Genomic DNA, 13,297 nt, shown 5'->3' on the forward strand with positions numbered 1-13,297 from the left:
CGAGTATACCTCGGTGTGAGGTTACATCAAGACCACCTCGGTCCCAAGGCACTTCGGCATTCATATCAGGTCAGATCTAAAGAGCACGAGCTCAGGCAATGCTGACCAACCACCGCATGGCAACCCTGAAGATCTCGTCACCGTACTCTGCATCTTACGGGATCATACCTTGTAACGGCTATATTAGCTCACCCACTCCCCGATTCAGGCGAAAGTAGGCAACCTTACCGGTTGATGGTGTTATCCCCACCTAACACGAAAATGGATCCCATCACAGCGGGGATCCAGGAACTGCTCCACCAAACCCGTGAGGACTCCAGTATATAAAGACCTCATCGCCCAGGGGCGAAGGTATGCGTAATCTCTGCTCTCTAGCTCTCTCACAATCTACTATCATCTTCAAGCTCACTACTAAGTGCTAACTTAACCATTGGAGTGACCTCGCCAGGTAAGCCACCCTGGGTTCTTTGATTCATCTCTTGTAGGTTCATCGAGCCCGTCGTTGCTGGTAGCCAAATCATCGCCTATAGGGAGCAGCCGGATTGTGCTACATCAGGTCTGACCATTCGAATTGAATGGACGACTCGTTTTGACAAAAAATAAAAATTAAAAATGGAAAGAAGAATAAAAAAATAAAATAAACGGTCAAAACCATTGAGCAGTTCGAACACTTGGGTCAGCAGTTTGCTGTTCAAATCAACGTTTTTTTGGCAAATTTCTAGTTTTGGGGAAAACGAAACCGGTTCCCAGTTTTTTCGGTCCGATCACCCGGTCTGGTCCTGTTTTAAAAACCATGCCTTGTATAGGTGTTCCTACCTTTCCCTACCTTTTCCTTCAAACCAAACATAGCTTAAATATCTATACATATAAATCAAAACTAGATTAACCCTATTGTTAAAGGATTCTTACCATGAATAGATAAAAGCATTTTTTTAAATAAAAAAAATTGTCAAGGCTATAAATATATAGGAGTTTCCATTCTCCCATGAATGATTAGCTGGTATCCTTTTGAACATGGATGCCTGGGATCAATTTCGTGTAACTGCCTGTCTTCAAGCTCTTTGTGGTTTGTTCTAAAGTTGATGGATGGATACCTGTAATAATAATAATAATAATAATAATAATAATAATAATAATAATAATAATAATAATAATAAGAATAAGAAGAAGAAGAAGAATAAGAATAATAAAAAATAATAATAAGAATAAAAATAATAATAATAATAAGAATAATAATAAGAATAATAATAATAATAATAATAATATAATAATAATAATAATAATAATAATAATAATAATAAGAATAAGAATAAAAATAATAATAAGAATAATAATAAGAATAATAATAATAATAATAATAATAATATAATAATAATAATAATAATAATATAATAATAATAATAATAATAATAATAATAATAATAATAATAATAATAATAATAATAATAATAATAATAATAATAATAATAATAATAATAATAATAATAATAATAATAATAATAATAATAAGAAGAAGAAGAAGAAGAAGAAGAAGAAGAAGAAGAAGAAGAATAAGAAGAATAATAAAAATAAAAATAATAAGAATAATAATAAGAATAAAAATAATAAGAATAATAATAAGAATAAAAATAATAAGAATAATAATAATAATAAAAAGAATAATAATAATAATAATAATAATAATAATAATATAATAATAATAATATATTATTATTATTATTATTATTATTATTATTATTATATGCATGTAGCTATTCGAGCCGGCTCTCTAGCCTCACGAGTTGAGCTTTATTAGGCTCGAGCTTGGCTCAAAGCTCAGTTGAAACGAGCCGAATCAAGCTCGAGTAACTCGTGAAGAGCTTCGTGGCCATCCCTATCTTTTACCATATATTTCAATTAAAGTTAGTTGATATTCAGAAGATTTTAGAAGATCACCATTTGAAAGATATCCCTTAGGCTGTGTTTAGTTGTAGTGCAATTTTATTTACACTAGTATAAATACATGGGAGTGCAAATGAAAAAAAAAAACACAAATTCTTATTTAATTTTGTTTTGTGTTTTACTTTAGTCCACTTCATTCATTCGTATTACAATCAAACAAGATAAGGGCTGATAAGCTAACATTTAAAACAAAAATAGGTCAGAATTTACACTCAAATCATTTGTACTGCCATCATTTTGCATCAGTGCAAATTTATTTGCATTGCAACTAAACACAGCCTTAACCGTTAAAATTAAAAAAATTTGTTTACTTTTTCTTTCAAAGAAAGCCATAAAATACTCAAATCCTCTAATCCTTTTTCTCTCCAAACCCTAGCTACCTCCTCTACTCATTACCTCATCTTATTGCTTTTTGCCAATATTAAATAATACTGGTGGAATTTCAGAATTGCCACAAAACCCATATATAACCTAAACATATGGCAGTCCTCTCACCCCTAAGATCATTTCTGAGTTTTTTATGATAACCTTTAAATTATTATATTATAATTAACTTAATATAACTTTTTCAGTATCATAAGCCAAAAAAATTATATAACTCCTTCAAAAGAAAATTCCTGGCACCACCATTATAATCATATACAATTGAATCTGACCCAAAAAACTGATGAATATTAGTCTATTTTATTCAAGTAGGCTTTTCTAGCCTCTTTAGTGACTTAACACTTTGCATAAATCTACATGATGAAGACAAAGAGTCCTTGGTTAGGGCAAAGTCCATTTGAACAACTTTTACAGAGTTTAAATCTGTGCTCCACAAGGGGTACCTTACAACGTCCCACAACACATCTCCGTCCTGTATTGTAAACATTTCCCGATAATAATACCAGTTTTAATGATTTTATCATTAAAAGATGTTTCTAATACATAACGGGAATGTGTTGTGGGACATTGTAAGACTCTCCCGAGACTCAGATGTAAACTCACTTTTACAATCAAATATCTCTATGTATTTTATTTTATGGATAAATATTCCCAACGCAAAGATTATATGGCTGTTGGAATGGTGTGAGCACGAGCTTATCCTGACCCAAGCCGAATTGGAAAACAAAAGTGATAAACTCACATGTTTTAATAATCTTGGAATTTAAATGAAAGTAAAAATTTTTGGCCTCTATTTTTAATGCTTACGGGCGCTGTAACGGCTAATCCGTTTAATTTGCTTAGGTTGAAAGAGAGGAATTTCAGTCATGACAGTAGAAAATCCAGATTCATCAATATTACGGTCTAAGTCGGTAGAGTGTTTATAAGCGTGCTCAAGATTGCTTAAGTTGTAATCGTTGACAATGGTGTGACGTTTGGTAAAACTGAATGGTTGTACATTTGGGCTCTGAATGGTTACAACGTACAAACTGAATGGTTGTACGTTGAGAATCGTTGACAATGGTGTTTATAAGCAAAAAATATATGATTGTACATTTGGGCTCTGAATGGTTAGAATTTACTCTTTTGCTTTTGGATAAAAGACATAAATGTTTTTGTCATATAGAAATCTAAGTGAGGTGATTTTTCAAACAAAAAAAGTTATTGAACACCTCTTCTTAATAAGCTAAAAAACAAAGAAATAAAAAGGAAAAAAAAGCCTTGAATAGGCTTCAGTTGGGATTTTGTTAAAACTTGAGTAAGCCCGGCCAAAAGCATGGATCCGAAATAGTGTAAATTAAGGCCTTGGATAGACTTTTATAAAGTATGCCCGTACTTTTAAAAGTATGAAAGTACGAAAAACACATATAGCGTTTGTTTCATATTGCTTTCATATATTTCTGAAAGTATGATAAATATCGAAAGCACAAAATCGACTTTTCATATTTCGTGTTTTTGGTAAAATAGTGTTTTCGTTTTTTTGCAAACGATGAGTCACGTGTGGTCACCCTTCGATAAAACTCTTGACCCTAACTTTGCTCATCACTACTAGAGTCAAATCACTGTCGCTGGTCTTAGACCATGAAACCATTGAAAACCATCGCCAAAAGTATGAACATACATGCTTCACCAGAGAAAATGGTACTTCTATCTTGGAAAATATATTTTTCAAAATTTTTTACCCAAAGAATTTTCAAAATAAAAATATCAAAGTAAAAGGTATTTTATATGCTTTATAATTTTCAAAAGTATAAAAGTAGAGTAAAGAGCATATGGAGCTAACAAATAAACTTTGGAGTCGTTTGGCAAAATTTTTTTGACATCTTTTGGAAGCTCTGACATTCAAAAGATGATGTGAGCTTTTGCATTAAGATCTTAGCAGCTTAAAGACCATTTGGTTAAGGTGTGTCTTTCTATGCAAAGACGAGTTGGAAAAAAAAAAGACAAAAAGCTCCATTTGAAACTTCGTGAAAATAGCCTGAAATGGGTTTTCCCCGTCTTTTCGGGATTGTGGCTTTCGGCGATTAGACATTTTCCCAACCAAATGGGAAAAGCGCACCAAACTGGGCCTTTTCTAAGAAGTAAGATGCAAGGTTGCACTAATTCAGTACCTGAAAATTCAATAATGGTTCATTTGGTTGTCGAGAAAGGATGGGATGGAAAGAGAATATTTATTTTTTCAGTCTTGTCGCCTTGTGTTTGGTTGTTGAGAACAAGGTTTCAATGGCCAGACTTTGAACCTTCGCCAAAGAACAGGGTTTTAGTAGTAGAACTTTGAACCTTTGTTGGAGAACAAGGCTTCAGTGGTCGAACTTAGAACCTTTATCGGAGAACAAGGTTTTAGTGGTTGGACTTTGAAGTTTGAACCTTCGTCGAAGAACAAGGTTTCAATGGTTGGACTTCGAACTTTTGTTGGAGAACAAAGTTTGAATGGTCGGACTTCAAACCTTTGTTAGAGAACTAGGTTTTAGTGGTCGTACTTCAATCCTTCGCTGGAGAACAATGTTTCAATGGCTGGACTTCGAACCTCTGTTGAAGAACAAGAAAACGATAACCTATGTCCTTGCCTTTTAGGGATCTAAACTCAACTTGAGGGAGGAAGGGAATGAGATTTTCATTGCACCTCTTTCATTTCTCAATGGGGTACTTATTTGGTGAGACCCCGCATCCCAGATTTTGAGAAAGAAATTCTTGTCACATCCCAAATATGTCACCCAAAACAAACATTCATCTCAGTCACATGTAGGGTTGTACACGGGTCGATTTGGTTCGATTTCACTTACTTTTCTCAACCTAACCAACACAATCGGATTGATTATTTAGTCAACCGAAACCGACCCATAAAAATGTAAAACCGTTAAGCCAATTTTGAATTTTTCGATCGGTTTAATTGATTAACCAAATGAAAGTGTATCATTTTGTATTTCACAGTCAAATGTCAAATCTTTCATTTGTTATTACATGGGTCCCATTAGAGGTAAAACTTTAGGTTTTTTATTGTTCAGTCCACCCCAAAAATTTGAGCCCCACCGTACAGGTGGGATGAATCCTGATAGTGAATCAATGCCAAATGCATAACCAAGATGGGTTTATAGAGGGCTATTAATAGACTAGGAGGGGCTGTAATTTCACATTTATGAGGTGAATTGTAGTCTATTTATCCCTAAAACTTTTCACTTTAATACTAAAAACTGTCTTGTAAGAACTTTATTTGTTAAAATTGACAAAGCCTAAGATGCGAGACCCTAGGTAGTAGGACTTGAGTTTTTTTTATTTTTTTTCATTTTTTTGAAATTGAAAATTGAGAAATTAAAAGTGGGAGAAAAGAATGAAGAGATAAAATATTGGGCGGCTGAATATTTTTACATATAAAATAAATCAAAGCATAAAAAAAGTCTAAATTAAAAAATAATAACAAAACTACATTTTCCTCTATCCCATTAATACAACAGATAGATGCAAAAATAACCGGTCGGATCGGTTTTTGTTTTGTTTATAACACAATAATCCGTAATTAAACCGAACTATCAGATTCTATTATTTTTCATTCTGAACATGAATTATTTTGAGGACCGACCTAATTGGGTCGAATCGGACAGGTTTGGTCGGTTTCTACTATTTTGTGAACATCCCTAATCGCATGAACCAAACGGACCATAATGGATGCTTTGAGTCCTTTTACTTTAATGGACGCATGAAAAAATAATGGCTGACATATCATTTTGGGAGAATGACCAATGAGCTCAGATCAAAATTTTATAGTTCCAAAATAAGGGGGAATGCATCCTGACCGTGAATCGATGTTAAATTCACGGGAAGGATGTGGTTTATGGGAGGAGAGGGCTAGAGCAGTAGGGGGGGGGCCTGGAATTCAGAATTCAGCATCGTGTGTATCCGTATTTGTCCGTATTATTTTATAAATAAAAATGAAAAGAAAAAGATGTCAAAATTGCGTAAGCATGGCATAAGCTGGTTGGTTGGTAGCATTCCCAATATAATAGGTCAAGAATAGTTTGTTAAGAATATATTATTTATCTAATACTAATCGGCCGAATAGCAACGTGTCATAAACAGAACGGGGACCCAGGTGTCGCTGTATTAAATGCTATGTGACACATTCGACGAAACCAGGCACATGTCAAATGGCCATAGTACATTCTTACTCTTATGTGAATATGCTGACTATGTTAGCTAGTCTGCATAGGAATTGAGAACTGGGAAAGGCCATAAATTATTATTTGATTCTCTTTTGTTTTGGCTTCATCCTCCTCTCTCAAATCTCAATACTCTTCTTTACTTGCCCACAACCGACACCGCCATTCCTACAATCCTACCGATACATATCTAAACTCAGTGATCTCCTCCCGATAAAAATAAATAAATAAAACCGTTGCTCTTCTCTGAGAGTGAGAGTGAGAGTGAGAGTGGACTCCTTCTTATAACTTGTCAATTGTCCTTATCTTTATCCATCATTGAAATTGAATTGAACGAGCCTCGACTAATTAAAAATGTTACTTCATTTGAAATTATATATGCGTGTGAATCATATTTATCTATTATCTATCTTAGCTTGCGTTAGAGTTGTATTACCATTACATATCATGCATATAGAACCAAGATATATAACCTATTTGGGAGGATTTATTCTTTTGGAGTGTTTTGTTTTAATTTAATTGAGCTGCCGTGGTTGAACACCTTGTTTCAGAAAAGCTACTTGGAGTAAATCCTCTCAAATGGGCACTAATTAGATATATATCATTGATCCGACGTAGATTTTGCCTTAATAATGAAGACGCCCACTTAATTGGGTGGTCTTGAATCTTTAATCAACTACTCGTCACACTCTCACGGACACTGTCAGTAGCCATGCTGGCGCTAAGCCTTCAGGCTTTATGAAAATTAATTTCCAACCCTTTTACATTGAATTTGAAACAGATCAATGGAGCATATAATTAGTAACAAATTAAAGCATTATGAATAGCTCTTTCAGTTTAAGAAAACATTTCCCACCTCTTAATGCATTAATTAAATTTCCCCAAAATTTTGGTTTTCTCATATTATGCTTTACCAAGCTAGAACAGCATAATGAGTTGTTGAGATGCTGAGTTGGAGATTAATCAAACGAGAAAAAATAAATAAAACCTTTGTCCTCAAACCAGTTGTGTTTCTCTTTGAAGAAAAAAGCATTGAAGACTATCACTTTATTCTGCAATTCATTGAATAAACAGAATCCACGAAACTAACGAGATAAAAAAAAAAAAAATGGAACAAATGAAACAGAAATTGATCGGAGGTGTGGGAAGGCCGGACTACTGAGTATTACACCATGCGAGATTTATGAAGTGACCTCTTTTCTTCTTCGATCCCCAACTACGTAGGAGGACGTAGGAAGGGGCCAGAAAGGAGTTAATTTTATTTGATAATAATGAAGAAGTAATTACACTTGAGCAAAAGAAGAAGAAGAAAAAAAAAAAAGGAACTGACGATATAAATTAAACCATCCGAATGGAATAAAAATGGTGTCGTCACTTACTACTTATTCTGTAGTAGACTAGTAGTAGTGCATACGAGTAGCGCAAAGGGTTAATTTGGACTTTGGAGGGATGCATCAGAGCCACAACATATGGTATTGTTGGAGAAGAGCGCTACACATTCAATCCATCCAAGTTGCATCGCTCCAATTATAATAATGACACAATTCCGAAGAATTCTCTGCCACTGTCCCCGACCAAACCTGCGTCCCAAAGTTAATCAACTCCGGCAACTCAATTTCAGCCCAGAAGTCGTCGCCATCGCCATCGCTGTCCGATTTCTCGTTATTGGTGTTGGTTTTCTTGCTCCCAGACATTATGGCTGCAGCTGCAGCTGCCGCTGCCGCTGCTGTCTGGATATCTCTAGCCGTGCACGTGGATGGGCGGGGGAGTAATTCGACTTCCTCCGGGAAATTGAGAAGCGCTTTATGTCCCCTGAGGCAATAAGCAGCGACGTCGTAAGCCCTGGCGGCCATCTCCGGGGTGGGGAAGGAGCCCAGCCATATCCTAGACTTCTTCCGAGGCTCTCGGATTTCGGACACCCATTTCCCCCACCGGCGTTTTCTGACGCCCCGGTATACCGGGTGTCTGGTACCCCCGGACTTGATGTCAGATTTGGGGAGGTTGAGTCCGGTGTCGGGCGATGGTGTGGTGGAATCTTCTTCTGGATACGAAGGGTTCTCCATGTAAAAAGGAAAAAAAATCCAGGGGAGGAACAGAACACAGGCTTTAGTCGGTGCAGTTCGAAAGATTTATAACTTATAAGACGTTGGAGTCGGAAGTATTTTACGATAATGCCCTTCAACGGAGAAAAGGTAAGATCTTTAGCCTTTGGATGGGTACGGTAAGATCTGATTGTTGTGTGGGTTTCATGATGCTCAAATTCTAGACGTACAAATCTGGTTGGAGGGAAGGGTTATACAGGAACACAAACTTCTTCCATCATGATGCAACTGCAACTATATATAAGACAGGAGGGGTTTGGTAGGATTCATGGTATTAAAATTGCTAGGGAGGCTCCTTCTATCTTATCTCCCACCTCTTGTTTGTTGATGATTATTTATTTATCTATTAGAGCTTCTTGTGAAGAAGTTCGTAACCTTTTGGATTCTATAGAAAATTCTAGAGCCTTTCGGGTCAAGTTATCAGAAGTCTAGGATTTATTTTAGTAATAATATTCATCACAAGTGTAGGAAGCTCCTCTCTAGGCAATTGACAATGGATAAACTTTAGGTATCCCTCTTTTTTGGAATAAAAATATAAATGCTTCGTTTGCCTATTTACTGGATAAATTTCAATCAAAGCCGAATGGGTGAAAAGCATCAAATTTATCTCAAGCTAGTTTTTTGAAATCGGCTCTTCAATTCATCCCTAATTATGCTATGTCTGTTGTGGCTCTTCCAAATTAAATGGTTTGAATGAGAAAATTGACAAAGTTTAGAGGAAATTTGGGAAATAATAATAGAGGGCTTAGTTGGACAAATTGGAATCAAATCCGTTCACCTAGATCTTATGGTGGTGTAGGGAGTAGGAAGGCAAGAGAAATGAATGAGGCTTTTTAGTTAGATTTGGTTTGGACTTTTCTCAATAATGATCATAGACTCTGGGTTAGGTTATTGAAAAGAAAAGAATGCCCACCCTCAGTGTGTTTTTCCAACTAAGTTGAAGTCTAATTGTTCGAATTGGTTGTTCAAGGTCTCTTTAAATTTTGTGAATTGAATGTTTGGAATGTTCCTTGGATTTGTGTGGATAATTACTCTACTGCACCCATTAGCCCGGTGACAAGGCAAGCTAGGAATATCTCTATCTCTTTTAATGATCTTAGGTAATTAATTGGAATGTAGATGCTATCATTCAGTTGCTTGGTGAGAATTGGGTCACTTATGTTTTCAATGTCCATGTGTTTAGAAGTATCCAAGGTGATAGGTTCGATTGGAGGTTAGCCAAAGATGGTTCCTTGATTGTTAAGAATGCCTCTGTAAAAGAAAAGTTAATTAATAAAGGAAACTTGGAAGTTAAGAATTGCTCCTAGGTATAAGCTATTTCCATGGAGAGTAATCTGAATTTTTGTTTATGTTGCTTCTTTTGTCCTTGAGTTTTTTGTGATAATTCAATAGAGTGTTTTACATTTGTTCTTCAAATGCCCGGTGGAAAAAGCTCTTTGGTCTTCCTATCCCTGGTGTATGAGAATTGAGAGTTTTAATCACACTGACCCTGCTGATATTATTATTGATATTCAGGAGTAATGTTATTTTTATTTTCAGTTGGTCGTTTGTTATCTACAATTACTGACTAGTGTGGCTTTTTAAGAGTTCCTTAAGCCTTGTAGTCTCTCTGATAGCCCAAGTGGCTAGCATCGTTCTTAGGGTGCCTTTAAAATTTGTTCCACCTTCTTTTTATATCTTTTGTGACGGTCGGTTTATTGATCCTAAATAAAGGTTCTTATGGCTTTGTTTGCTATAATTCTGATGGGACTTGAGAGTTCTTTTGCTTCTTCAGGGGGGGGGGGAGTGTGCAGCTAGTGAAGGACCTGTTCAAATGGAATTATGGGCTATTTGGAAATCTCTGATGTTTGCTTGAGAAAAAAGGCTTTTTGATGAAGGCTTTATCTTTTGCCTGTGGCAAGAGCGCCTTTGAACTCTGAATCTGATGTTCTCTAGGAGGGGGTTCCACTTCCTCCTCCAGCTTTGTTTTATTTATCTCGTCCAGTCCAACCCACATATACAACAACAAACCCTCTCCCTAGTTAAAGAATGAGCAGTGACGACGAGCAGGGAGCCAAGCCCATCTGAATTTAGACATATTTTGGTTTGATTCAACTAGGTTTTATTTATGAATGCATTTTGATTGGTAAGTACCACAGATTTTTCAATCAAATAATTCTGACTCAAGTTTGAATCTCGTTTAATCTCAATTAGTTATTTCATATTTGATTTCGAGCTCAACTAATAATAAATTTGAATCAAAAGCTCGCTAGTCTGGTTTGATTAATATATACTAAAACACATATCATATGTTTATAATTTATAAAATATATTCATTTCCAAACTTTCAAGCTGAATTCAAGTTCATTGATTATTCAGTCAAATTGAACTTGTAACCTAATAGTATTCGTCGAAGGGAATTCGATTAGAATTTAAGCGGTTGTTTGGCATTGTTATCGTTTCTGGAATAAAGGCGTCATATCAGAAAAAACAGTGTTCTAGGAAATAGGTATTTGTTTGGAACCGCTTTTTCATAAAAAATAGTGTTTCGAGCCATGCCTCTAAAATCGAGAAGCCATAGCTTGGAGCAATGCCAAATTTGGTGTTTTCTGGAGCTACAACTCGTTGTTGCCAACAGGGCAGTGATGTGGCCATGGTTTTTAAAAACAAATCGGTGACCGAACCGGTCAGGGGTCCAGTTACTGGTTCGAATGGTCGGCCCATTTTGATGAAAAAATAAAATATTTTAAAAAATTGGAAAACGGTTCGAATGGTTAACCAGTCGGTTCAGTGGTTTGCTGACCAAAATCAACGGTTTTGGGGGAAGAAGTGGTTTTGGAGGAAAATAGAACCGGTGATTGGTTCTCGGTTTTTCTGATCCAACCATCCGGTCCAGTCTGGTTTTGAAAACAGTGGATGTGGCACTGGATAATGGGTATCAATGCTGAAAACGTTTCTTGGAGCATTGGTACCAAACAGAAAAAGTTGTTGTTGCTCAAAGAAACGTCTTACCTGACAGCAACGATTGCAAATAAAAATAAAGACATCATTTTTTGAGAAAACATTTTCTAAGAAAATGGTGTTTCCAACTACACATCAGCAGCAAATACAGCATCAATGCCAAACATATACTAATTGGGTTGCACCGTATGATAATAGGGAGGAAAACATGTGACACATGGCAGATATATAGGTGGCAACAGTAACTTCATTTCGAATTCAAATCAGCCCCCCACTAGATAGTTTCCCACAGTATCTCACAATACATCCCCGCAATGTATTAGAAATATCTCCCGGTGATAATATCAGAAATGATGAGGCATCATTAAGAGATGTTCCGAATACATGGCAGGATGTGCTGTGGGAAACTATCTTGTGTGGAGCTGATTTCAACTCCTTAATTTCTTCTCATTTCTTTGACTTAAAAGAAAAAATCTTCTCATTTCTCAAATCAAACTACCAATAATTCCGCCGTAACCCCTTGGTTTCCATGAAAAAATAATAATTTGCAAAAATTTTGTATCAGCTTATCAAAATTTTGCAAAAATAAAATAAATAAATAAATAATAAAACCCTGAAGTTGGGACATAAGCACATATGCATCATATCATTGAATGAAATGACAAACCTCTTAGACCAAAAAGCGACATATTAGTTTTATTTTTTTATTTTATAAAGACCTAGGCATAGGATCTGTCTCCTTAAAGGCTAAAACATTTAGAAATGCATCAATATTTTGATTCCGAATCTGCTGCCTAGTTAAAAAAAAAAAAATCAAAGTTCTCTCCTCAATCAAACCGATTTTTCTTTATATTTTCAGTTTTATACAGTCAACTTTCATTATAAACGCATTGGGGAGACAAGATTTACTCATTATAGAGAGCACTTTACACTGACTTCATATGTACATCCTACCATACATTGGAAATATTTCCCATGAATAATAATTCATAAATATGGAAGATATTCATATGCCTGTGAGATTGTGAGGCCTGTACGAGGAGCAGATCCGGTCTGTGCATTGGGCTCCAAGTACTTACAGTTACTGGGCCGATAACAAGGCACCACGTCAGTTCTTTGTGTGAGTCTGACTTGTCAGGCTTAGTATTGCTATTATATATCTGAGCATTTTAACACAGCGTACACATGTTTATAACTTCATCATGGACCCTTTATGTGCTTACTTTTTTTTTTTTTTCTTTTTGCATAAACTGGTTATCTAGGGTTGCCTTATAATATTAAATGTAGAATTGAATCTTGTCCATTGGATTCAGATTGATTTTTGGATATTGAATCCCTTTAATGAATTGAATTAAAAATGATAAAAACATTATATATCATTAATAATTGAAGTAAAGAATAAAGACTTTTGAAAAAAAAAAACAACGGAACTGATCAGATAGCCGGTTCTCAGTCTTTCTGATCCAACCGTCCGCTCTTATCGAACAAGTAGGTGCTGGATTCCTATACTCTCTTATTCCATATATATTTGTTTATTATTTGAGGCCTACATAATCATGCATTGACAGAACAGTAGTTTTCTATTTGCACATGGCAACTGTTGCTGTGGTATAGCTAGGTTGCTAGGCAGCACATAGATCGTCGGTGCAACTTGCAAAGGGAAGTAGGAAAAGTGGAAAACCTCCCTTTTGATTGTTGGAATGAAAAATAATTAAGCTAATTTATTATTAGGGAAAA

At 35.4% G+C, this 13,297-nt stretch overlaps 1 pseudogene across 1 annotated transcript; it reads right to left on the bottom strand.

Annotated features, from left to right (window-relative positions):
- Positions 1-7,587: 7,587 nt before the first annotated feature.
- On the bottom strand, positions 7,588-8,844 carry LOC104604040 (ethylene-responsive transcription factor ERF023 pseudogene; annotated as a pseudogene). Its single transcript, XR_016084423.1, has one exon. The product of XR_016084423.1 is annotated as an ethylene-responsive transcription factor ERF023 pseudogene (transcript).
- Positions 8,845-13,297: the final 4,453 nt, after the last annotated feature.

The sequence above is a fragment of the Nelumbo nucifera genome, chromosome 3 (genome assembly GCF_055504915.1).
Source record: "Nelumbo nucifera cultivar China Antique chromosome 3, China Antique-T2T, whole genome shotgun sequence".
In the NCBI taxonomy this organism is placed as follows: domain Eukaryota; kingdom Viridiplantae; phylum Streptophyta; class Magnoliopsida; order Proteales; family Nelumbonaceae; genus Nelumbo; species Nelumbo nucifera.